Source organism: Hemicordylus capensis, chromosome 1, assembly GCF_027244095.1.
Source record: "Hemicordylus capensis ecotype Gifberg chromosome 1, rHemCap1.1.pri, whole genome shotgun sequence".
NCBI lineage: Eukaryota > Metazoa > Chordata > Lepidosauria > Squamata > Cordylidae > Hemicordylus > Hemicordylus capensis.
Genome location: NC_069657.1, coordinates 284,483,655 through 284,510,063, shown reverse-complemented (window position 1 = coordinate 284,510,063; position 26,409 = coordinate 284,483,655).

The following is a 26,409-nucleotide window of genomic DNA, read 5'->3' as shown; positions in this document are numbered from 1 at the left end:
ACTAAAAGCTGAATCCTCTATTTAGTATGAGCCCCTGGTGGCGCAGTGGTAAAAAACTGCCGCCCTGTAACCAGAAGGTTACAAGTTCGATCCTGACCAAGGGCTCAAGGTTGACTCAGCCTTCCATCCTTCCGAGGTCGGTAACATGAGTACCCAGAATGTTGGGGGCAATATGCTAAATCATTGTAAACCGCTTAGAGAGCTCTGGCTAAAGAGCGGTATATAAATGTAAGTGCTATTGCTATTGCTATTTCTATTGCTATTGCTATTGCTAGTAGTAGATGCACATATTTCACCAGGTGGAAACAGGACAGGATTCTAAGCTGATTTTTCCACACCAGCTCTGCACCGAACTTACACATGAAGAGGCTCTTAATGGGCTTAAATCCAAATACTTTAGCTTTAACTATGCTGGGAATTGTGAGGGTTACTGAATCCCCCTTTGCCTAATCTGCCACATGAAAGTGAAGAGAAATGGCCTCAGTGAGAAGAACCAAGGTTGCTTCACCCTCAGAACTAGCGATCACAACCTGTAGGTCCTTTAGGAGGAGCATTTTATCTTCTTTAGCCTGCTCTATACACCATCATCTTTATGTATCATTCCATAATCTCATCTCCACCAAGAGGTTAGGAGATAGCTTACTCTCCACTGGGTCACACAGCTTTCCCTTATCCTGCCAACTCCAGTTGTTGGATATCCCACAAGGATTACACTCTAGGCATTTAAACTAACTGTGGTAATAATTAAAAAGATTTTCAATGCTGGGAGACAGAACAGACAACAGAATCTGCAAACATCCATGATATTCAGTTCCTACATGAGTAGAATACAAATGGCAGCCCAGGATGTCAAACAAGCAATTCTCGTGGGCTCACTGTTTTCTATATTCAGTATAGACTCAGTCTTAGTATTCAGACAGATGGCTAATAGTGTGGCTTATCTATATATTTCATCTGACAAAGCCAGGGAATTTGTCCATATTTTTGGAGTTATACCAATCCCACTGAAAATGAAAACCTGCCTGTGCTGAACAGCAACTAATGGATTTTCAGACTAACAACGAAATGAAAAAAGATATTCTTGGGTAAGAACAGTCTCCAGATAAATGTAAATTCTACCTTTCCATGAAGTGGATCCAACTCATCAACATGCATAGTCACTAAAATGTATTATCAAATAGCACAAAAATGGAAGAAAGTGGGGCCAGTATTTCTCTTCTGCTTCTTCCAGGTAAAATTAGATGAGTATCCAATTAATTCTTCAGAAAAATACATTTATAATTCAACTCTTTAGTGATGGTGTGCATGTTTGGGGCGTGGGTACATGTTCTTTACATTGTGGCATCAGTGACATGGTTAGCACCTGCTGATGCTGCAGAAATGTTAAAGGCTAGTAATGCTGGCTAACATCCAGACTATGTTACTCAATAGTTCTACCTAGGAGTTACTCTAAGGGACTAATTAATTTCAATAGAACTTCCACTGAATAATTTTGTCAGGATGTCATCTGGTGTTAATAACTTAGACTTGCATTCATTTACAGCCAGATTTTGGCCTTGCCTGGATTCCTTATATGAGCTGATGAACTGGTTGTGTGAATTGCTTGTCATAGGCAAAAATAACTGGTCTGATTGCTTGCCCAGGCCATGAGATGCATGAGAGAATTCATACAACATGTGGCACATACAGAATGTAAAATGGCCATTCTATAGAGTATGCATATTCTATCCATAAGGAAAAATGTCAGTTCAGAGTAAAAAATAAATCCAAATCTGATTCTGTGAATTGCACCCAGTATTACTCAGAATTACTCAGTAGTACTATTCAGGAGTTACTCTAAGGACTACTGAATTCAATAGGATTCCCTCTAAGAAATTTGGTCAGGGTGGTAGCTAGTGGGAAGAGCAAGAATGGAGAGCAGAACAGGGAAGAGAGAATAGAGAAAGAATAAGAAGTTATATGAAAGAGTATGAGAATAAAGAAACCACTGGTTACTGTCCAAGACTTGCCTACTGTGTCATCCTCACTATAAGCAAGATATAGCAGCATATTGGCCACATTTGCATGTAACATGGAACTGCGGGTCCAATAGACACACACGAATCCACCCCACCCCCGTGTGGTTACCTATTCACATTTGGACATAACTGGCTTGGGCCCTGGGTATCTAAGAGAACGACTTCTTCATTATGATTCCCACCACCCATTGAGGTCGTCCAGCTAGGTCCGTCTCCAGTTCCCGCCAGCTCAGCTGGTGGCCACATGGGGACGGGCTTTCTTGGTTGCTGTCCCGAGATTGTGGAATGTGCTCCCTACTGAGATACGATCCTCCCCATATCTGACAATTTTTAGAAAGCATTTGAAAACCCACCTCTTCACCCAAGCTTTTTCTGTTCTTTAAATTTTTAAGGTTTTAATTCATGGTTGATTTTTAAATTGTTAAATTGTTTTAAGTTTTTATATATATATTAACTTGTTTTATACTATTGCTAACCACCCAGAGATGAAAGTTTGGGGCGGTGTACAAATGTAATAAATAAATAAATAACTGGTAGGACCCCTACTGCAGTCAGGGAGACTGCGAGCAGGGGCGGGGACCGGCTACATGGGCTTCCTTCTGGGGAAAAAGACAGCTCTGGTGGCCAATCACAGCCAGAGTGAGGGAGGAGCGTCCTCCCTCAACTCTGCTCAGTGAACTGTTCAATGTAATCCTTAGACTTTGCAACCTCAGGTAGGAGCAGCAAAATCATAAGAATATTATACTTCCTTCCTTATGGCAGACGAGTATACAGCAATTACAGCTGGGGTAGCAAGATTCTGTGTCTCAGCATGCAAACTAAGACAGGAGCCATTGATTTATTGTAATTGAGATCTCTGTATGTATATGATTTGATACTCTACTACCCAGTCCTATTTTTGATTTTATTTTCCATTTTATTTTTTAATTGCTGATCACTGATTGTAATAATAAATTCATTCATTCATTCATTCATTCATTCATTCATTCATTCAGGAGTAGTGAAACCCACTATAAACCAAAGGTTCAAAATGGAATTTCAAGAGGGATAACTCAGGTCGCTTTTGTGTCCGAACTGTGGTTGCTTGTATTTGGACATACAAAAAATTCAGCCACAGACCCCTTCAACTCTCCTTTCATGTTACATGTGATTGGGGCCATTTAACCAGAAGATAACTCCACTATGGTCAATGGGATTTTTTCCTATGACCACAGCCTTGGGCATTCTGGTACTCCATTCCTGCCCTAATTTTGCAATATCCTCTAGTTAGAAAAGTTAATCTGTTGGTATCTTTGTGATACAACTGAATAAAGGTTCTGTTTTGGTAATATGAATAGTATGCAAATATCTGAGATGTTCAGTTCTCTTAACAGTTCTGGAATGTTGTACCTAGCAGCTGGTCCTCATACATTTTGCCTTCCTGAGCCAAGACAGGGAGATGAAATATTAAGCTGGGTAATGACAGAAATTTGATTGGGCAAGACCTATCCACTTAGATGCCCAACATGAGATAGACTTGGACCTAGAGCCTGTGTTAATTGCCTTAGACAAAAGCCCTGTTCAGCTGCTTGAGTTCTGTGGACACAGTACCCAGGTCCAGCACCCATGGAAGTGTGCCTCGAAGCCCCATCCCCTTGTTCACACAGTTTGAAACTCCACTCACCCTGAGGACAGCTTTTGCCTAAGGCGGAGACAAATGCAGTAATTGGAGACAGATTCTACCTGTGATCCCGAACACCTTTGTAACCACAGAGAGAATCTTTCCTTGAACACAGAATTTCTCCTTCAGACAAACATTGTCCTCATGTTGAACAGGGATGGAGTTTCAAATCAGTGGGGGGTGGGACTTGGAGGCACACTTCTGTGGCACTGCAGCTGGATACAGTGTCCATGGAATTAGAACTCCCAAATAGGCAATTTGGGAATAAGGAAGCTTGTTCCAAATGTCTCATAGCCCCCTTGTTGAACAGAGGCTTTCCTTTGATCAGGAAGATGCAATCTGAACTCATACTCCTATCTTGAAAAAACATTTTACTTTACTGAACTTGCTAACTGAGCAATTCCCCTGATATCTGAGCAAAGATGCACATTTTAAAAGTGGTGATTCTCTTTATTTAGTATGGAGAGAGCAGCTGGCCCTATCCATCCCCAGCACAGCATCCCTGCAGTGGCTGTTGCTGGTGTCTATCTTATGTGGGATTTTTTAAGATTGCAAGCCCTTTGGGGACAGGGAGTCATTTTGTGTATTTATTTATATCTATTAATACTACTTTGGAAACTTTTTTGAAAAGTGGTATATAAACATTTGTCATATTTGTATTCATAAACTTGCAAAGTTGTCGTGAGAACTAGTTAAAACTTACATACAAAAATGGAGAAAAATTGTATGGCATCTGAGACCACATGCCTGAATCAACCTCTGTTAATACTGATGCTTTCTGATGGATTTGCTATTTGCATGATTCATCTCTCAGAATACAGCCCAGCTTTAACAAGCACATTCCATTTTGCTTTTGCTTTGACTGACTTATAGTTTTCTTATGCAGGGAAAATGAAAATTGGATTGGATCTCTGCTGACTTATAAAAATCATTAGTAACCAGATCTTGGATGTAAGAGCTGGGCTCGGGCTATGCTGACACAACACAATCAGCTTTCTGTGCACAATGTTGCTGTAGCACAACACCATAAAAGTGAAATTCCAGGCCTTATGAGGTTTGTCATGTTGTTATGTTGTCATCACTACTTGATAGGGAATCAGGAAAATCTCAAGTCTAATGAGTCATCAAATAGCCTATTGGCACCAGCAGTTTTCAGGTTTAATGGCAATAGGAAGCAAGAAAAGAAAAGTTTTATTATCAGTTTCTTTCAGCTAAACAGCTTATTGTGTTTATGCACAGGGTTCAGCACAGTTATTAAGCACTTTGCATAGTTTGGATTTTTCATGCATCTACAGTTCTGAGTCAAAATGTGTAAAGGAATAACTAATGGCATGAAGAAATTCCCTTTATTCTCATTCCAAGGAAAGGTTAAATGAAGTTGTTTAATGTTCCTTTACCCTTGCCTGTCTTTCATGTGAATTTATTTTTCTTGGATTTTGTTCTAACAGATGAAAGACCTACTCCTATTATTTTGCAAGTTTTATCAAACTTTTAAACAATTGTCTACAAATGAAGGATTTGGAACCGGAGCTTTGAAATCAGCCTGCTTATTCCAAAAATCCCCTTGCCAGTACCTTGTAACATGCTCAACCCTTTCCTTACAAGTTCACTTGTAAATTGGTAATTCCTGATTATTCAGCCTCCATGAGTAAGACAAACAAGCTATGGAAACATAGATTCGAAGGAAGGGTGTTTATGAATATGTCTTTTATTTATCACATTTTAAAATCAAATAAAGCAATGCATGGAGATATATATACTAATTTAATTAGGATACTCCCTCAGACATGGGATCAGCAGGAATATCTTATACAGTACTAGTGCAGTGAAACATCTCCATTGAGCTCTTCAGACATTGTTCTGCTTATCAGGAAAGACCTTAGCAGAGGATTCCGGGTAGTAAAGAGTGAACTAGAAGTGAAAGCACATGAGGTGAAAGTAACAGCAATAAAATGAAAGCACAGAAACCTGTTCTGTCAGTCATAAAAGTAGACAGCTTCTGACCCAGAATATTTCTGGACTATGCTTGCCAGGAAATGCACTTAGGGATAATCACTCTCAAGACCATCTTAGATCACAACAACTGCCATTTTCAATCATCCAGTGCTGATTTGCAGTTGTGACTGCTGTCTGCTGAATAAGAATTGGGCACACCAACAGTGCATAATGAATCTACTCAGATCTGCCCTTTTCAGACATTCTCAGTAATGGCACAGAACACACCCCAAAGACAGATCAGAAGCGTCCAACATCATGAATACACCAGTCACCTCTTCAGGCAAATGCCAGCAATAATAATAATAATAATAATAATAATAATAATAATAATAATAATAATAATAAGAAGAAGAAGAAGAAGAAGAAGAAGAAGAAGAAGAAGAACTCAATGTCTGGATAAAACAAACCAGTCAATAACACCTGTCTGTGTAAACAAGAATTATTATTATTATTATTATTATTATTATTATTATTATTATTATTATTATTATGATTTAGTAAATTGTAAACAACTTTATTTTTAGCAGCCCTGTAACAATTTTTTCTCTGGGCAGCTTACAACATACATTAAAACATGAGATAAATAGCAATAGCAATAGCAATAGCACTTACATTTATATACCGCTCTATAGCTGGAAGCTCTCTAAGCGGTTTACAATGATTTAGCATATTGCCCCCCAACATTCTGGGTACTCATTTTACCGACCTCGGAAGGATGGAAGGCTGAGTCAACCTTGAGCCCCTGGTCAGGATCGAACTTGTAACCTTCTGGTTACAGGGCGGCAGTTTTACCACTGCGCCACCAGGGGCTAAAAACAACGCATTAAATCATAACTGACCAAAAAAGTGGGGGGGGGGGGGGAGAGATAATAAAAACTACAATGCAAAACAATATTTTAAAGACATTTTTTAAAAATCAGTTAAAATCAGATCAAAATGTAAAAGGCCTGAGTGAACAAAAAAGTATTTACCTGGCATCTAAAAGAACAAAGTGATGAACTAGGTGGGCCTCACTGTGGAGACTATTCCATAAACAGGGAGTAACAACCAAAAATGCCCTCTCCCTAGTAGCCATCCACCTCAACCTTTTGGTAGGGGCACCTGGAGGAGGGCTTCCGAAGAAGATCTAAAGGTCCAGGTTGGGACATATGGAGCAAGACACTCTCTCAGGTAACCTGGTCTGGTGAGAGGTTACCAGAGCATGAGTAACTGTGGCCAAGCTACCTCTGTCCAGGTAAGGTGGCAGTTGGCGTATCAGCTGAAGCTGATATAAGGCTCTCCGAGCCATAGAAGCCACTTGAGCCTCTAGTGACAGTGCTGGATCAATGAGCACCCACAATCTACGAACCTAGTCCTTCAGGGGGAGTGCAACTCCATCTAGAACAGGCTAAACATCATTCACCCAGGCAGAGGAACCATTGGCCAACAGTACATCTGTCTTGTCTGGATTGAGACTGAGCTTACTCACCCTCATCCAGTCCGTTACTGCATTCAAGCACTGATTCACCTTCACAGGCATTATCTGTGAGCAGCACAGAAGAGGTGATAAGTAACAGGCCAAGCAAACTTCCAACCCACTTTTGGTGTACATACACATGTACCATGCCATTTCTGCTAACATCTGAAGATGACTTATCTTGAGAGAATCTGGTGTATATTCTGTGAAATCAACTAAGCACTCAATGGGGAGAGGGAGGGAAATGTTTTCAGTAGCAGTCTACTCTAGTGTCATCATAAAGCTGGCAGGAACAAAACCACTTTTGCTCATGGCAGTATCACTGAATGTCTGACTGAAAAACCAGTGCTGCTGCAATCTGCAATATTCGCCCAAAGTGTGGTTTAAGAAACAAACAAAAACTACTGGATTCATCACCATGCCTTAACAACCCAGAGCGCTAATATCAAGAAGTAAAATAGGGACATGCAAAACGTTTTGCCATCAAAACATTTCCATTCAAAATGAGCCATTTCAAGTGTTTAGAGCTCAAAACAAAACACCCTTTAAATAAAAACAACCCCATTTTGATTTGAACATTTCAGCATTTCGAGCACCATTTTGGAGGCCTGTTTTCCCCTTGCTGATTTGTTTTCTGGCACTGGCTTTCAATAGGCTTGCAATCTCCTTGCTTCTTGGTTGGCTACTTGATACAAATCATGGGCAATTGTGCTCCCACTGGCTGGAGGGAGGGAAGGGGTGGGACACAAAAGGAGGGAGTTTCAAAATGTATTCAAAGGGACTGGGAGGCAGATAGAGCCCTTATATTGTGCCTCTCTTGAACAAGATACATCAGTAGAGGAAGGAATTAAGGAAGGTTTGATTTTGTGGTTTTATCAGTAGCGAGTATAATATGCTGTGCTATTGCTGCTATAATTATCTAGTTTTGCTGGATCTCAGACTGACAAAGGCAAATCCCAAGGCGGCTCACAATAAAATTTAAAAACAAGATTATAAAAAAGACACATTAAAATATTGAGCTAAAAATATAAAAACAAACTTCACTTTGTTATCCCTCATCCTGATGAGGTCGACATGGAAAAGTAGATCTGGGTGTCATCAGCATATTGATAACACTCTGCACCAAACCTCCTGATGATATCTCTCAGCAGTTTCATATAGATGTTAAAGAGCATTGGAGACAGTATGGAACCTTGTGGAACTCTACACTTTAGTTCTCGCTTTGCAAAACATCAGTTTCCAAGCAACATCATCTAGAATCTACCAGAGAGGTAGGAACAGAATAACTGTAAAACAGTGCTACCCAATCCCACCTCCATCAAGCGGTCCAAAAGGATATCATGGTTGATGGTATCGAAAGCCACAGAGAGATCCAAAAGGCTCAGCAGAGTCGCACTCCCCTGTCGATAGCCAGTTGGAGATCATCTATCTGGCTGACCAAGACAGTCTCAACCCATAGCCCACGCGTAAGCTGATTTGAAATGGGTTTAGATAATCTGCATCATCCAAAACTGCCTGGAGCTGAGAGGCCACCATCTGCCCAATCACCTGATTACAGAAACAGGTCTGTAATTAGCTAACTCTGAGGGATCCAAATGCAGGTTTCTTCAAATAAGATCTAATAATAGCAAGGAGGCTATTATCTATCTATATATTTAATTCTCCTGGGTGTGCCTTTCGAACGTGCGTCCTGGCAGCCCAGCTGATTGGCTGGGCTGCGGAGGCGCCTGATTGGGTAAGGCGCACCCAGGAGAATGGCGGTGGCGGCCATGGCCAGGGAGCCAGGCGGGCCCGGCCGTGGAGGCGAGGCAGCGGCTGGCAGCGGCGGCCGCACTCGCTCCCCGCAGGGCGGCGGCCGCACTCGGGTCAGCTAGTTATATTAATTCTCCTGGGTATGCCTTGCAATGTGCATCCCAGAGCCCAGCTGATTGGCTGGATGGCGGATGTGCCTGATTGGCTGAGGCACACCAAGGAGGATTGGTCACCATGGCAGCGGCAGGCCTGACTGCGGAAGCGAGAGGCAGCGGCAGGCCCAGCCCAGCTGCAGAGGCAAGGCCCAGGAGCGGGGGGGGGGGAGAAAGTGGGGGGCACAAGTGGGGGTGGGGAGGAGAGGCGGCTGGGCCTGGAAATGGAGAGTGGGCAGAAGGTGGGGGGGAAGAGGTAACCGCCAGCCCCAAAGAGTGCACAGATGCTCTGTGCGGGGTTGGCTAGTTAGATCTTATTTGTCTTAAGGAGGCATCCTGCTCTCCCTCAGAGAAGTTGTGGCAGGGCACAATGAGTGCTACCTACTACCCAACCCACAAAAGAATTGGCAAGTGGGTGATTTTAAACAATTTTTTAACCATTCCCCCAAGCCCCCTTAGGATCCTATGGTGGTTTGGGAGAAAGGTTAAAAATTGCCTGCTTGCCCATTTCTTTTGTGGGTTGGGTGGTAGGTAGCACCCATCATGCCCCACCACACAACCCACTTTGGTGTCCCTGGGAGCTACCCATGAGGAATAATGAGGTGTTTTAGTTTCCCCATTGTTCCCTATGGCCGAAACACTTGAAACATTTCTAGTTTGTTTAATCAAAGCAGCCGATTCGACTGCACTGTTGATGAAACGTGTCAGCTGTCTGCGTTTTGTTTTGAGCTCAAAACACAAAATCAATTTTGTGCACATCCCTAAAGTAAAGTACTTTCAAATAGTCTTATTAATGTATACATTTATTTGTTCATTTTTTTTAAAAAAAGTATATATCACTGTTTTCTATAGCTACATGGTAGCTTACAATATAAAAATGTAAAACAAAGAACCACAGATTGAAGTCTCCTATTATATAACATCAAAAATGTTATTATTGTTTTGTATTAAAACAAAACTAATTTATTGAGACCATCAATAAAAGAAAACTAAAAATGAGAGCAAAGAGAAGAGAAGATTAGTAGAATATATAGCCAAGCAAGGGTCAGGGAAGGCTTCTTGAGAGACTAGTCTTCAGCTTCCTCCTGAAAGGAGAGGGAGCCAAGTAGGGAGTTTGAAAGGGTATAGGCAACAACCGAGAAGGCCCACTGGATGGGTCAGTTTTCTCTCTCGCTGACTCCGAGTGAGTAAGCACACAAGGAAAAAAACCCATCCCGCTGGCTACCAGTGCACTAGCCAGCTGGAAAATGATGGTGGATGGCAAAGGGAGAAATAGTAGTGGTAGACAGCAGTGAGCATCAAAGGGGTGGGGCAAAATGCCTGCAACTCACTGGCCCTGGGACTAGTTGCCATCTGAGGCGATCACCTCACCTTGCCTCATTGCTGAGCTGCCCATGACACCCAGAAACAAACTGGTAAACAAAACAGCTGAAAGAACATGTGTTCAGGCCCAGTGGCGTTCTTTGGACTGGATCTCCGGGATAAAGTCTGATCCTTGGCACTGGGAGGGGGGCCTTCAAATGTCCGGGGGGGCCTCCCTGCAGCCCCCTACCAAAGCCTGCCCCCACCGCACTGCACCAATCTCTTTTTTGTGTGTGTACCATTGTGTGTGCAGCATAGCCAGGGAGTGGATGCTGAGATCCACAGCCAAGCAGGCCTCCATGGCAGTGGCAGCAACAGTGGTGGCTGAGCACAGTGCAAGTTGCAAGCGTTACAAGCCTGTGATGTCACAGGCTTGTGACACTCTTGACTCACACTGCACAGGTGGGTGGAAGCGCCTTGCCTGCTCAGGCCTCCAGCCAGGCCCAGACCAGGACCATTGGTTTCGCTGCTGCTGCCACTGCCACAAAAGCCCACTCAGCTGAGGCTCTCAGCCAGGGGCGTATCTAGGGTGCGGCAGGCAGGGCACGTGCCCCGGGAGCCCTTTTTGAAGGGGGGCACTTTTTTAAAAAAAAAAAAATTAAATGGTGCCCCAAAACAAAATGGCCACCATGCATGCTCAAATGGCCTCTGTGAGGTCCTAGGCATGCATGGTGGCCATTTTGTTTTCAGTTGATTTTTTTAAAAAAAGAAATTAAATGGTCACCGCACATGCTCAAATGGTCCCTGTGAGGCCCTAGACGCCAGCAGGGGGAGGGGGAACCTTTGCTGACCCCACACACATGGCCTTTAGGAAGCCCCCCAAAAAAGCTACAGGTAAAAAATAAAATAAAAAGATTAGTATAATATAAGTTACTGTAAACATATTTAGTTTGGAACTATGTACAGAGAATCAGGGCTTGTGAATACTGAGCTGAAGCTTATGAGCTAGGATTGTATTCATTTGCTCTTACTTTGCTTCTTGTCATAAGTGAGTTAAATGTGATGTCTTAATAATATGCCTATTAATGGTGAGTTTGTCTTTGAATCAGTGTGAAATCCTTAGTATTAAGGCCCACTGGGAGTTTCTTGCTCTCTTTCTCTCATTTTAACTGTCTTTCTGAAAGACTAGAATATATTCCAAGCAGTGAAACAGTTTACTCTGCATATCCTTTAATTATTTTCAGAGTATCTGGGAAAAGTCAAATTCTCCATTTATTTTTAAAACTTATGTAATAGTGATGCTACAATGTATAGTAGAGAATTAGACAGGCATTTCTGTTTAGTTTTCCAAGTACACCTCCACATAGTATTTGAGTATTTCATGAGCCCCAGCATACTGAAATGTGTAGTTTTCCAGCATTTTTTGGTCTGGCCACATCCACTGCTAAATAGTTTTTGAGATATTAGAAGATTAACGAGCTTGATATTATGGTCACGTTATCTGAAAGATGGGTGTCAGGTGTTTGGACATGGGGTGCAATTTCAGTGCTTGCCTTAGGCACTATTTTCCCTAGATACACCTCTGCTCTCAGCCCCCTCCTCCTGGCCACACTGCACACACAATGGCACACAAATACAGAGAGATTGGCAGGGGTGAGCATGGCGGGGGTTGCAGAGAGGCCCCCCCCGGAAATTTGGAGCCCCCCACAGCATATTTTAATCCTTTGGAGGCCCAGGAGGCAGGAGAGCAGTGGGTATGCTGCATGAAGTGCAGGTCAGTGGGTACCTGCCTTCAGAATTCCCCACTCCCCAAAAATGTTTCCAGCTTTCCCTAAGGTGTGTGGGGGGGCCCCTGCAAATTCCTTTAGGTTTGGGCTCCTAAAATGCCTAGGTGCACCACTGTTCAGGCCATCTAATACGTGTGAGCATGCTAGCAGCTGCAATTTGTTTCAGCTGAAGTTTCAAAATAGTAGGGGTGTGCAATTTGGGTTTTTGGTGATTCGGTTTGGGGCCTGAACCGAATCACCCCCATTCTGTTCTGTGCCCGAATATGGGCTACCCGAATCACCCCTGATTCAGTTCGGATTCGTATTAAATCCAAATCCAAATCGATTCAGGTTAGAAAAATGGGTCCTAGGGGCAAAACAGTGGGGTGGGGTGGTAGCAATAGCAATAGCAATAGCACTTACATTTATATACCGCTCTATATCTGGAGCTCTCTAAGCGGTTTACATTGATTTAGCATATTGCCCCCAACATTCTGGGTACTCATTTTACCGACCTCGGAAGGATGGAAGGCTGAGTCAACCTTGAGCCCTTGGTCAGGATCGAACTTGTAACCTTCTGGTTACAGGGCGGCAGTTTTATCACTGTGCCACCAGGGCCTCATTTAGCACTGTGCCACCCATTGGTAGTGCCCAATGGGTGGAGGCTACCACCCAAATTTCAGGGGGATTGGGCAAAGGGCTGATTTTGGGGGAATTTTTGAAATTTTTGTGTCTTTGGGGCAGATCGGGGACATAGCGTGGGATCTGGGCAAAAAGAGTGGGGTGGGGTGGTAGTACCTAATGGGTGGAGGCTACCACCCCAATTTCAGAGTGATTGAGCAGAGGGATGATTTTTGGGGAATTTTTGAAATTTTTGTGTCTTTGGGGCAGATCGGGGACATAGCGTGGGATCTGGGCAAAAAGAGTGGGGTGGGGTGGTAGTACCTAATGGGTGGAGGCTACCACCCCAATTTCAGAGTGATTGAGCAGAGGGATGATTTTTGGGGAATTGTTGAAGTTTACGCGTCTTTAAGGTTTTTCTCCATAAAGAAGCATGGAGGTGTCAGCAAATGTATAGCTTCACGTCGGAGGGAAAGGGGTGGCCTAGAGCAGTGTGGGGCAAGGTAGGGGCAAGGTAGGGTACCTTGCCCAGGTAGGGGCAAGGAAGCTACCTGAATTTTTTCAAAGGATTTGGGCAGAGGGCTGATTTTTGGTAAATTATTGTAAATGAGATTTTCAATGAAACACCATGAATCCACTCTAATTTGCTATCATAGAATCCACACTCAGAATACCTCAGAAACAACAGAACCCTGTACCCCATGGGTTAGAAACCCATGGGGGTGGTTGGCACCCTATGTGCACTACACTACCACTCGCTCTGGGCCACCCCAGCACCCCCCAAGTGCACTTATGGGGCTGCTGAAAGCTCCATGTATACCTTATGAGGAAAAAGCTTAAAGACGTGTAACCTTCAACAATTTACCAAAAATCAGCCCTCTGCCCAAATCCTTTGAATTTAAAATTCAGGTAGCTTCCTTGCCCCTACCTGGCACTATCGCCAACCCCACACTGCTTTAGGCCACCCCTTTGCCCCCGACGTGAAGCTATACATTTGCTGACACCTCCATGCTGCTTTATGGAGAAAAACCTTAAAGATGTGTAAACTTCAACAATTCCCCCAAAATCAGCCCTCTGCCCAATCACTCTGAAATTGGGGTGGTAGCCTCCACCCATTAGGCACTATCACCCCACCCCACTCTTTTTGCCCAGATCCCACGCTATGCCCCCAATCTGCCCCAAAGACACTAAAACTTCAAAAATTCCCCAAAAATCAGCCCTTTGCCCAATTCCCCTGCAATTGGGGTGGTAGCCTCCACCCATTAGGCACTACCACCCCACCCCACTATTTTGCCCCTGGGACCAAAAATCCGAGCAGATGTCAAATCTCATCTTTTTGCATTGAAATCAATGGAGGCAAAAAGGCGGGAAATTCAAAGAGACGTCATCCCGAATCACCCGAATTTATCGGGCATGAATCAGGGGTGATTCATCTCGGGCCCAAAAAATATAGGGGGTCATCGGGGGTGATTCGGCTCGGCCCCGAATCTCCCGAAATTTCTCGTTTCGGGCACAGATCGATCTGTGCCCGAAACGTTTTGCACATCCCTACAAAATAGTCTTCATGGATGGCCCCATGATTATATCATGTATTGGTCAAACTCACAACCCCACAGATTTATTACTTTATGCTATCTATCCCTACATGGGTTGTACATGGGGCAAATCTTTGTCTTCCCCACAGTAACCACTACTATCATGCTATGGCAAGCAGTGACATCTTCCACTTCTACTTGTAAATGCATAGACGTGACATAATGCAGAACCTTTTCTTTGATAATGACTTCCCTTTATCCTGACATAATTTAAAGAAAATTCTGTAAGGGGAAAGAAATGTCCCAAGTGGAAATTACTATGATATTATCTCAAGATTAAAAGATGATGACACTTTGCCACCAGAACCTGCCCAGTTGTTTACATTTCTCAGATTATTCTTTCAGAGCTTGTACCTTAATGGTAGAGCACTCCCCCCCCCCCCCCAGGAAGATTCCAAGTCCAATCCACAGCTCTCGCAGGGCTGAAGACATTCTGGAGACCATGTCCACAGCCAAATTAGGCTACTACTGTCAGGAAATTGGAACAAGGTCCTTCTTGCTCTTGATTGATTGATTGATTGATTGATTGATTGATTTAGTTATTAGCATAACTAAAGGCTGATCCACATATGAAGCAAAATGAGGCGGAAAGATCCTGAAATGCTAGAGTTGACTCATCACTTCAGACAGCAGGTAGGGGATACTATCTATAGATATATATTTCTCTTCGGTGTACCTGTCGCTAATCCCATGCGTGGCAGCTCTTGTGAGAATTCGTGAGCAGCTGCTGGATAGTGGCGAGGACAGGTGGACTACGGCAGGGACAGGCAGGTGGAAGGAAGAAACTGTTGCGTAGGAGAATGGCCGAGCAGGTGACAAAGAGGGTGGCACAGCCTGCCTCTCTTGCCCACCTGCCAGCCAAATTTAAGGAATGACAAGGCCATGCATAGGCCCATTAGGCATCCATGGCAGCCTCCAAAATGGCCACTGTGATGGGGGTGAGGCCAAGAACTGGCTGAAGAGCTCCTGGAATGGGCCGAAGAGCACCCGAACTGGGCAAGGGGAGCAATTTTGGAGGGTGTCAGGGGGAGGAGGCCTCCGGAGAGGCCGTACTAGCGGCCCCCAGAGGTGGTCACTAAAAAGGGGAGGGAATCATTTCCACTGCGAACACCCCCAAATGCCCGGGGGATTTTCAGTCCACCACCGAACCGAACCAGGGGGTGTTCGATCTGGTGCTGGACTGTAGAACCAAGCAGGTTCAAGGCCAAACCTGTTTGACCTCACCCCCATTGTCCTAATCACTTTTAGACAGGCCATCATGCATGCCTAATGGGTCTCTGTGTGACCTGGGTCATGAACAGGTCAAGCAGAGGCCCATTAGGCATGCACGGTGGCTTCCAAAATGGTCACCATGATGGGGGTGAGGCCCAGAATGGACTGAAGAACACCTGGAACAGGCCAAAGAGCACCCAAACTGGGAGGGGGGCAATTTTGAAGGCTGGTGGGAGAAGAGGTGCTTCCAGAGCCCCCGCCCCCGCCCCCCGTGGCTGCTCTAGCAAGCCCCAGAGGGGATAAGTGACTAAAAAAATTATTTTATTTTATTCATGAACCCCCCAAACTGAACCAAAAGGTGGGGGTTGAGGGGGTGCCAGACCGAACCGGCCCAGTTTGGTTCAGGTTCAGTTCAGACTCCAACCGAACCGGGCCAGCCAGTTTTGTGCTCAACCCTATTCTGAAGTGGTATAATCCATTCTCCCAGCTCAGAATTTTGCTTCTTCGTTCCCATTTCATTTGTTGTTTGTGTAGCTCAGGTATCAGGATGAGGAACAACTGGAAGTAGACATAGCTGGGACAAATGAGGGGACCTACTGGTGATAGACAGCAGCTCCTGCATTCAGGCCCAAGTCCTAGAAAAAGAGCCACAGCTGAGTAGGAGGGGGATTGGAGGGGGTGAGGGATCTAGCATGGCCTGGACAGCAGTGGCAGTGGCCTGGGTGACAGTAGCACTGTCCCTGATAAGCTTAGTGCTGTGATAAGAACTGAGGCCCACATTAGCATCATCAATAAAGTAGGTAGTACCTTCAGTGGCCTCCTGCTGCCAGATTCCCTGTCACCATAAGAGAAACACTAGAGCCGATGGGTCATCTAAATCTGTCATTGCTAAATAGCACAATTGTTAAAAGGCGGGACAGGGTAAATGTGCAATGGCCTTTATTCCTATCATGCTGTGAACTGATGAATCCTATGATATGCAGAATCCAATAACAGCTAGTACTGAGGGAGCTACTCCTTATTGGAGTGAGTATCTGATGGTAGGATGAAAACTGGAACTGTATCCTCTGATCCCAATGGAAACAGAAGGGGTGACTCCACATTAAGGGGCCCTGGTCTCCTCTTGTTTAAGAGAGCATAGACACTTAAACTATGGTCTAAGATCTCTTTCAAGGTAGTCTACAACTCCATGGCAAAGCACTTATTCCTCTACGACATATCACTCTATTAATAATGAATATTGACTTAAAGCTCCGTGAATAGTAACACCTTGCTTGAAAAATGTCTCAGTGACATGAAACAGGAACAAATCCAGGAAGTTCTCTTTCCCTTCACATTCTGTACAACTGCAGTGGAGTGCTGAATGAAATAGATTTTGATCCAGAAGCCTTTCAGTCCACTTTTAAATGCCAACTCTAGTATGAGAAAATATACTGGACCACCAAGAAGAAACCACAACAGTGGTTCATAATATAAACATGTTTTAAGACTCACCAGGCAGAACTATTCCACAGTCAGAAGAATTAGTCTATTGGTTTTGTCTATGTTCTGTGTTAGTTTGGTTTTGGTAAAACTTACTCACGGATCTTTCCTGGTATTATTAGTGTTATGCAAGCTTTTAAGAATGCTATTGATGTACATGGGGCTTCCAGAAATAGTCCAAATACTAATAAAATGTTGTTTATTGTACTGCTGTATGTTTGTCCTATTGTTTTCCTTCTGGTTGGCTTAAGGCTGTAATAAAATGGATTCTGATTCTGATAAAATGTGACTTGCAGCCATTTCAGACATGCAACATCAAGTTAAAAATGATCCTCTATGTAATTGATACATCTATGGGCATAATATTTTGAGGGGTATAATTTGGAGGAGTATTATTATGGAGGATTGAAGCTGAATGGCTTGCCTGAGGTCACTTTGTGAGTTCATAGATGAGGTAAGATTTGAACTAGGGACTTTCTGGTTCACAGCTCAGTCTTACCTTATTAGTCACCTATTATTGATTCACAGTCCAGACCACAAGGTTCTGTAAGGAGAGATCAGGTGAGCTGCAGTAAGGTGTCTGCAGAGCACATCACTCTGGATGAACCAGGCAGTGCATCAAGAAAGGCAAATCTGTTGGGGGAGGCAACCAGCCTTACTTTTCTTGTTCCAAAAACATATATGGCACCTGTCAAAATACCAGTGCTCCAGCACTTCTTTGCATTCAGAAGATTTGTTCTCAAGCCTATCTTAAAAATACAAGACATATAAAAATATGTTGTTACCAACTGAACATGCTATATTTTTTACACTGTTTCCTTTGGCTTTGCAATTCAAATGATCAGCTACTGTAAATCAAGGATCCACCCCTTTCAAAGTGTGCCTCTGCCTTTGCAAAAATGGCATGGCAAGGGTCCAGATTTATTATCTCATTTATTTCCATATACAATGAGCTCAGTTTGCAAGTACATTTTTAAACTTCCAGCTGCACAAACTCTGTCTTGCACTTTCATAGTCACACTGGATTTCTTCCATCTCATGCATCACTCCCTGTAATGAATACTATATAGCCAAATTAGGACCCCAGGAACACTATCCTGTGCAATCCTGTAGCCATCACTGGATTACACAGGTATAATGAGGGAATTATTTGGCCTGACTTTATTCAGGTTTTTATTATTCAGCCTGACTTTAAGAATTGAGGCTGAATAAGAGTAAGTATATAAGGGCTGCAGAGAGAAAACAATATGCGTCAACGTTAAGCACTAACCTAGCAATTGCAGTCAATGTCTTTTAATCATTCATATTTTGAAGACTAAAGAAAATAAAACTGGCTGACATCCAGATTAAATTACTCAGTTGTACTGCTCAGGAGTTACTCTAAAGGACAAATATCAGTAGGACTTGTGTTGACTAATTTAATCAAGATGTCAGCCATTCATCTGAAAAATGCAGATATTTTATTTAAATTGTATTGTACCCTCAAATAAATGGACATCTGACAAAGAAGCATCCCAGAGCCCCTCGACTGCAACATGGCACTTATCAATTGCTTACATAGGGTTGGACACTGGGGGCAGAAACAACCTTTAATGCAAAGCCTCGGAGTTTAATGCAAAGCCTCGGAGTATGCAAAGAGTCACTGCAGTCCTTCAGTAACCCTTTTGCCTTTTAATGTGAGTGCACACACCCTCAGTAATGAGGTTATCACATCAAAGTGGCTCCAATGATGCTTCCAAGCCTATTCAAATCCCATATCCCACACTGGCCCCTGAATAATCAATGCTCAGTAGAAAAGCTCTCCTGGGGCATTCCCAGATGGGGCTTTTAGCCCTCATCTTCACAAGAATGGAGGGTGTGTGTTCACACATCTGCTGGATTTGTGCAGGATATTGTCTGTGCAGGATATTGGGGAGCACTTCACACACGATTTGGGTTTTTCATTGCACATTAGAGCCTAGCCCGACTTATGTCCAGAGTAAAAAATCCACTTTTTGCATCACTTTGGGGGGGGGGAATTCAAAATTGCAGTAAACCCATGGTAAAGTCTGCTATCTGGGAAAGTTCCTGGTGCAATCTAAAAGCACTTACTTACCTACAGTGTTCCCTCGACTTACGTAAATAATCCATTCCGAACGCACGTTCGGAGGTCGAAATTTTCGTAAGTCGAGGAGCGCACCACGGAAGTCTCAAAACACTCGTAATTCGAGGAAGCCGCATCTAAACATTCATAGGTCGAGTAAGCTGATTCTAAACTGGCAACTACTTCCGGTCTTTTTTGTCGCTCGTAACTCGAAAAAAACGTAAGTTGAGTAGTTCGTAGGTCGAGGGATTACTGTACTTATTTAACTAACATATTTTTATACTGCCCAAAACTGACGTCTCTGGGTGGTTTACAACAAACAATAACAGAAAAATTAAAACATTAATTAAAACAAATAAATGACAACAGAGATATTAAAACTTTGGTTAATATAAATGACAACAAAAAGTTAAAACATGTCAACCATTTAAAACCTTAAAACAATATTTTAAAACAATGTTAAAGCTATTAAAACAGTATTTAATTAAAAGCCTGGGTGAACAAATGTGTTTTTAAAGATTTTTTTTTTAAATTGTCAGAGATGGGAAGGCTCTTATTTCAGCAGGGAGCATGTACCAAAGCATCAGGGCAGCAACTGAGAAGCCCCGTCCCCAAGTAGCCACCAGACGAACTGGTGGCAACTGCAGATGGACTTCTCCTGATGATCTCAATAGGCGGTGGGGTACATGATGAAGAAGATGTTCTCTTAAATACCCAGGGCCCAAGCCTTTTAGGGCTTTATAGGTTATAACCAGCACCTTGTATTTTGCCTGGAAACTTATCAGCAGCCAGTGTAGCTCTTTCAATACAGGAGTAATATGGTCTCTCCGAGATGACCCAGAGACCAACCTGACTGCCGCATTCTGAACCAGCTGTAGTTTCTGGACTTTATACAAAGGCAGCCTCACATAGAGCACATTACAGTAATCCAGTTTGGAGGTTACCAGCATATGTACCGTTGTTTTGAGGTCATTTATCTCCAGAAATGGACACAGCTGGTGTATCAGCCGAAGCTGATAGAAGGCACCCCTGGCCGCTGCCTCAACTTGCGTCGCCAGAGAGAGGCTCGGATCCAGAAGCACCTCCAGAATTGTATGTGTTCTTGGCTTTCTGTGCCAGGCAACCTTTAACTCAAATAGCTTGTGTCCTGTTTTTAAAATATATAGTATACTTAGTATGGCATTTTACCTAGTATAGCAATTTTTAAGTTTTCAAAGCACTTCACACATTCATTATCCTGCTATAGCAACCTCTCTTGCAGTGCGGGAGAGGGACTGCGGGTGAGACTGGCTTGCCCAAGGCCTCTCAATGAGTTCATGCTGGAGCTAAGATTCAGAACTAATGGAGGATTTCCTGATTCAGAGCTCACACAAAATGATTACATGTACAATAAACAGCATTAAAAAGCATTCTAAATCTTTCTTCAGGCCTGTACAGTTAAGGTGAGGTGTAAAAATGGCATTCCACCATCATAAGCCATGAACATTCAGTCAGTCTTTTTTTTTTTTTTTTTAAGGTTATCTGTCCAATCTGCCTGAATCAGACTCTAGTTGCCCAGAGTCACTGTGGTTTAAACAGGGTGCTACAAGTGTCAAGACTCTCTCCCCAGACACCGCCCACTTCATCTCTGATCACAAGAGCATCTGGAGAAGGGTCTCAGAAGATATCAAGGTCTGGGCAGATTAATAAGGCCAGTATGTGTATTACAGCATTGCATGAACTCTTTTAATGTTTGCAGAACATTACTGGCGGTTCCCCCCGCCCTGCCTTACCATTCAGGCCATTGGTCCCAGCCCAATGCACTTATTGCACACCCAATTGAAATCAGTCATATTTAAGTTAGTTGCAACTAACAATTATTTGATTTCAATGGGATACAGAGGATTAAACTTCTCTGGAACTATTTATTTTAACAGGCTTAACCTCACATCTACCGGTAATTCTGTGCTGGTCTATGAGTGGCCTTGTATGAATATGTGCATGTTAATTAAAGACCTGATTTTACCATAATTAAAAGTTACTGCTAATAGTAAGAGGGTTTTATTGTCTTCCCTTTTGACAGTTACTCCCTAAACTCTTCTTTTGCTTCTTTGTCCCATAAATAGAATATATAGAGCAGATTCTTAAGCCTTTGAAAACATGCCACAATCCTTCATGGAGGCAGAATGTATAGTGGGGGAGCAGCAAGTTGCAGTAACATTCAAAAGTCGCGTTTCAGAGATTCTACTTTGCACTGAAAACATTTCTTCCGTGCTATGCTGAACTGTGTGTGTGTAGGGGCAGGTGATGGAGAGAAAGAACAAACACTCACACATGCTCTCACCTTGCTGCCACACCAACATGAAGCTCAAATCTTGAGGTCACAACAAACTTATCACACAAACAGAGAACAAGCAACCCAGCATTTTGACCAGTCTGCCTCCAGTCCTGTGCACTCTTCTGCCCAGTTCCACATGGCTCCTGCCTCTGTAGACATCCCTGATTCTCCCTGCCCTGACTCTGTCCAAGTCAGCAATGGTGGCAGACAAGTGGAACTGGTGATCTCATCTAGCCTTCTGTTTCCCTGAAAGGGAATGAAGTGATATGTGTTTGTGAATTTGCACAAAATCAGCTTATAATTAAAATAAACAAGAAAGGGGGGGGGAGTGAAGTAGAAGCTGAGAAAATGGCCATAAGAATTGTCTTTGCTGGATCAGACCAATGGTCCATGTAATTCTGGTTCCAATAGTGGCCAGCTTTCCAGCAGCAGCAGAGCACAAGCAGATCATAATGATGGTGTCTGATCCTGATCACCTGGTCCCCTGTGGTACTGTACATGCTGAACATAGGAATAAAGGACCCCAAAAATATCTGTCCAAATGAATCTTAGGAAGATCAATAACATTTTAATAAAGAACTGATTTTCATCCAAAGAACCCAGAAGATGCTGACCAGGGACAAGTGAGGAGTGGAAACAGAATGAGGTCCTGTTGTCAGTGGCTGACAAATTACACCAACACATACAACTGTGCCAACACATAGAGGCTCTTCTCATGATCGATGAGAAGAACCTGGGGAGGGATAGCGGGGAGAGCAAGCTTAGCCCACTCTCCCCGCACACGAGCAGGCAGTCTGCTCCAGGCGGCCGAAGCAGCCGCCCACACAACTGCCAGCTCTGTTACGGAGCCAGCAGGGGGTGGGAGGATTGGGGGTCGCAGAGCCCCTGGAAGCTCCAGCATGCCCTGCACAAACGCATAGGACATGCTGGAGAGACCCCCAAACTAGGAGGCTGCTTTTCAGCCTCCCAGTCGGGGATCTACTCATGAGTTGCCATGGCGCAGAGCCACGCCGCGGCAACTCACGATCGGAAAGCCCGGCTTAGCAGAACTCTCACTCTGCTAACCTGGGCTTAAGGGAGGGCTACTTAAGCGGGTGGCCCACTTAAGAATCATCGGGCTCTTTCACAATGGTAGAAAATCAGGCTAGTGGAGGCTAGCCCGATTTTCTACCATCATGTGAATGGCCTCATACTTTGTGCAAAGGGCCATCAAAATTCAACAGTCCAGTATGGTCAAAGGTGCACCTATGCAATTTTGGAGCCTGGACCTAAAGGCCTTTGGAGGGCATGCACACACGCACCCCGACTGCAAGTTAAGTATCATCGCCCTACACACACACAGCGTGATACACGCAGAATTTTTAATACGTGGGTTCTTGAGGGCACGAACAGCAACTGAACTCACAAGAATGTAAGAATATAAAACAGGCATATTTATGCAAATATGCATTTGCAGAAACATTTTAACATACAACTTAACATATTCCCATCCCTCATATTTCTTTCCCCACGCCCTCCTCTGTCTCTAAAGCAGAGGTCACACTTGGCCACCCCACCCAGCACTGGATGGCGGTGCAGCACGGTGACCACCCCACCCCACTGGCACAGACTAAAGAGGATTAGGGGGAGGGCCCAGGGGGTGGGGAAGCCCTGGACTTCTGCCCGGGGTAAGAGCGCCTCTGAGTATGGCCATGCATGCCTATTCATCTGCAAGTGGAGATTTTTAAAGCTATGCTTTCCCCATTGTGTCACTTAAATACCTGTTAACATAAATCACCAATGTTACAGACACCTTATAGTCTCAGGACAAAGTCCATGATGTATCAAGGTGCATGATGCAGCCTCTTTGTTGAAGCTAAGCAGGTCTAGACCTGGTTAATTGTGTGATGGAAACCCCATGTGTGCTACTTTGAATCCCTTGATGGAAAGAAAGGTGGTATTTAAATATAATAAGTAAAGTGCTGTCATTAGGTAAGAAAAAATTCTAGATATGAAATAAACAAAGCTTATTAGTCTGCAAACTGTCTTCATTTAAGTATTACAATGAGCTCTTGCTTCAGCCAGTTTCCTATGAACATCACCTTTTGTGTGCATTATTAATGTTATTAATGAATTCAAAAAAATGGTTTCATTAGATTACCAAGTGCCAACTACATTCAGTATTTAATTAATCAATTAAATATTACCTTTGAATATTTTCATATTACGTTACATATGCACATCCACACATACCATCAAAAGTCCTGTTTCAAGTTTCAGCTTTGAATTTTGCAAATTGCAAGGAATTTACAAATATTAAGTAACCATTTATAAAATTAGATGTATGCTGGATTACAGCAAACTAATAATTTGTTACAGGCCATTCATCCAAAAAATGAATGATGTTGCTCAAATATGTATGTGCAGCCAGACAACCAGCCAGATTACATTTTTCATGCACAAACAGAAATACGTGTTTCATAGCCTGCATTTCTCAGAATTGGAAGTTTTCAGCCTCCAGTGCATTCCATGAATCGTCTGTAGAATAGGTAAAATATAAAAATGTGTTTTTTAAAATAAAAAAATTGACAAACACCCTGGATCTCTGTGTCATCTAGTGTGGTCTTTGCATTAACCTCTTGCCAGTTGACAATAAAATCACTTCATATTGCATTGCGGGCAGTTTGTGATCTTCAGCTAAATTACAGTGGCAAGTTCTACTTTAGCGGACCACATTTGTTACAAAAGAACATTTACAACTACAGGACATGGAGGGCTTCCTCAGTAATCTTGTTCGCTGGTATTCATTCATGTTTTCCTACAACCATTTATTTGTGTTTTCCTACACATTCAGATGACATTTCTTACAAAGTCTTGTATTCCTCCACTTTAAAAAAAGATGGGGTCTCTTTTATTTTTTAAAATCTGCATTTTATTTTATTGCTATTTTCAGGGTTTTCTTTGTAATACAGTCAACTGAGGTCTGAAAAGGCATAGTGCTATTATTTCAGTTTATTTGGATGTGTGGTTTGTCATGTATTGATGATGATGTGTAACCCTACCTTTCTCCATTACCTGTTTGACGATGCTGCCCTTAAATCTATAGCAAGACTGGATTCAGAGATGAAGGGGAGGAAATCCATGTCAATTTCACTTCAGGGTTATTAAATATGTGTTGTGGTCCTTCTTTCTTCCCATCCTCTCTGCAACTTCAGAGGAAAGGGGATTGGGGAAATCTGGTGAAATTGACAAACTACTTATCAATTTCATCTCATTTTGCCTTTTCCCCATATGAAGCCGCATCAGCTGCAATGACTTGGTAATTCTTACTGGGAAAGGGTTGGAGGACAAGAAAAGTTCCTAATCCCCAACTGTAGCAGCTGGCAGAAATTCTTCTTAATGGGAGAATGATTTTTACCCCATCCCTACATCCAAGGAGTCAGAGGGCAGCAAAGGAGTCTACCAGGAAAGGGGTGATAGGCTGGAGACCCCCAGGAGCGGGGGTGGCAACTGATGATGTTTAAGGCAGAGCAGCAAAAAAGGAAAAATGTCCCAGCATAGCTATCCTGCCTGAAGAAAGAAAGCCATTGTGTGGGGACTACAAGTTGTGCCGTTAGAACAGAATCAGGCTCACACTTCTCTATAATCAGTAAAAAATAATGGCCTTTTTTGTTGTCTGGAAGCACCTACTGTGAACGTTTTATGCCTCACCTTGAAATAACTGGTACTAACCATTGTCAGATGTCATCTGCATCATTAGTCTATCCCAGTGTGGCAAAACTTGATGGGGGGGGAGGGTATAGAACACATTCTCACTTAAAGAATCTTCTCTGTGGTACATTTTAGTCTCAACAAACTGGTCCATATATAAGCCCATTAATTTTAAATGCTTAAGGCTTGTGCTTGTGTTGGTATATCTATGTAAATGTATATAAACACACATTTTCTCCCTCTCATAAAGGTAATTAACTATTATCTACAACCGATTTGCTGTGTCCCTTAAGCTCTGTGATCTTGCATGACATTGTGTATATATATATATATAGTTTTAACATGTTTTGTGATGATGGGCTGATGTGGCCCTGTCAGTACATCTAATCCTGACTAAGCATAGATGTGCTGGTCATGGTGCAGACACTCTTATGATGAGGCCATATATCTCAATTTTCAGCAATGACATTAAACCCTGATCCTATGAGCATGTTTTGCATTTATGTTTCTTGGAGCATCTTTGAGAGCTATTTTGTGTGAAAATTGTGCATATGGAAGAAAAGGCAGAATACTTTAAATTGAAGGTACATGTTTACATTTGAATGACAAAGGTGGGAAATGCAAGATACCGATTTAAGTGGATGAAGGTGCTACTGGCTCGTGCCTTCTCTGCTCTGTAGTTGCCCAACTTTGACTCTGTAGTCAAAGGCAAGCCTTCTCTGTAGTTGCCCTAGAACTGTGGGACTCACTTCCTGCTGAAATTAGAGCAGCTCCATCCCTGTTGACCTTTAAGAAACAACTCAAGAGACACATCCCTTCAGCCAAGCTTTTTAAGCTATTTAGTGGTTTTTAGCTATTTTAATTTGAACTTCTATAATTGTTTTGTGTTAATGTTGTAAACTGCCTAGAGACTTTGGTAGTGGGCAGAATGCAAGTATGCTAAATAATAAATAATGTGTCATGTGTGACAGCATGCTTTATTATGTGTTACAGTTGTTTGTGCAGTTGGGCCGATAAATCCACCTGGATGGCATACCTTCTCCTGTGCATGTTTTTGTTGGCACTGCCAGTCTTATCCAAATACCCTTATATATTTTAGGAAATGTTATCTCTATTGACATGATGCCTCATCATTTGGATAACATGAATGATACAGCATTCTAAGTTGCTTTTGTTTTTAATTTTTAACAAGGCAAGAGACAACATGGTATGAAAGACCGTGAATTAGCATAAGAAGGGGGGGACCCTCTAATAACCAAAAACTCATTTGGCTGAAAGAGAGTAGTGACCATTAAATGTAGAGAG